We start from the raw sequence: 1,909 nt of genomic DNA, 5'->3' as shown, positions 1-1,909 counted from the left end.
AGTTAATCCTTCCTTTATCCTTTGTCAATATGATAAATATTTTATATCCTTAAACTTTTTATTGCCAAAGAGGTTTCCAGAAAGATGGCCTGAATGAATTGGCAGTTTATACAGTTCATACCCTCTTCAATCACACGGATACAACTCCAGTCCCTCACAATGTCTCAGTGGCCTGTATGTGAAATGGGTTCAGTGCTCTAAATCCAGTTCATTGCCAACACTGCAATTGGCACCAGTCTGATTGCTATGTGACATGCCCCTTCACTAAGCTCCGGGTCAGCTTCCATATTTCTTCCTAACACATTTGCCATTTCTAGCACACAAATGGAGGAGGAGCAGAGATATCTCACCTGCTGGATCTATATAACACAGAAAGAATCTTTATCTTGGATAGTAATAAAGATTTAAAACTCAGTGAGCAGAAATTCTTGATATTCCCTGATCTATACTTCTTAGGTTTTCTACAGTGCTCACCATTATATTATCTAAGTGCTAAAGAGTACAGCTGACTAAAACATTTCAAATGGAAAATTTCTGTCTAATCAAAATTGAATTTTGGGGGGAAATGTTGATTTTTCAATTAAATTTTGTTTCTTTTTCTTTTGTACAGAAACATTTTAAACAAAATGTTTTGTTTTGAATCAACATTTATTATTGAAACTTTGTTTCCAGTTGACATCAACATTTTGATACCTTGCAATGTCGCAAATGTTGACATTCAGAAACAAAATTGTTTGTTTTGATTGGAAAGAACAAAATTTCCCATTTTGACATTTCTGAATCAAAATGTTCTGGAACTTTTTATGATATACACACAAAGCTATTTTGACTTTTCATCACATTTTGGGACAAATACATTATATCCGAATTCGTGTTATATCAGGTTGCGTTATAGCAAGGTGTATTGGAATTTCCTAAAGGATGGAAATTCCATTTTCCAAACAGCTCCACTGGACAGGTACATTAAATTTGCATAGCAGTGTCCATAAAGTAGAGATTCTGGAACAGCTTTCCAATAGGAGTAGCTAACAATCTAACTAGTTTTTAAGATGGACCTTGATAAATTTATGAATAGGATTATATAGTGTGGTTTTCTGCAGTAGCAGGGGACTTGACTCAAAGACCCAGGAGGTTTCTTCCAGTCCTGTGTTTCTATAAAGGATTCTGCTCTTTGCCCTGCTTAGGTTCCAGGAAATTCTGATGAGACCCCAGGCACTGGCAATGAAAGATTCATTCTGTCAGTTGGGGCTAATTTTTGTGGTCAAAAAAAGTAAGGTCATCTGTCCAAAGTCCTACTAACCAAAGAAAAATCTATTTGTTTTAGGATTCCAAGCCCTCAAAAACCTCTAGTCAAAATATTGTAAATAAAAGAGAAAAACTAAACCACTATGAAATAGAATCTGATTGGAGAAAGTGGGTTGACCAGTAAAGATTGTGGGCAGGGATTTCTTTTTACAGACCTATTTCTCGGGTTTTCTTCTCTTCCCTTTGCTGTATTTAAATAGTGTTCAGCCGAACAACTCTATAAAAGTAATTAAAGCAACTCTGTCCAGTAAAGGCACTCGTAAGTTGTGTGTTGTCTTTTTCTTATGACACTGAGGTTGTGGACCTTTGAACATTTGCTTAAGTATGTGTTTTGATCTGTGTGTCAAATTTGAGCATTGATACATGTACATGTGTACGTGTATATGTGTACATGATCTGCCAGCACTTCTCAGACTCTGAATCTCATCCTTCAGAAGCCTATTTTTGTAAGAGTTCTGTTCCCCAGGCACAAGGACATTCCAAGTAGGGTGGTGTGAAAACAAAGCTCAAGAATTTGGACCAGTTCAGGCTAAGACTCACCCTCTCTACCACCAGACTTTCTCCTCTCCAACAGGCTTGACCCCACACCACAAACTGGGCCAGA

This window comes from Chrysemys picta, chromosome 6, assembly GCF_011386835.1.
Source record: "Chrysemys picta bellii isolate R12L10 chromosome 6, ASM1138683v2, whole genome shotgun sequence".
NCBI lineage: Eukaryota > Metazoa > Chordata > Testudines > Emydidae > Chrysemys > Chrysemys picta.
Note: the sequence above shows the minus strand (reverse complement) of the source record.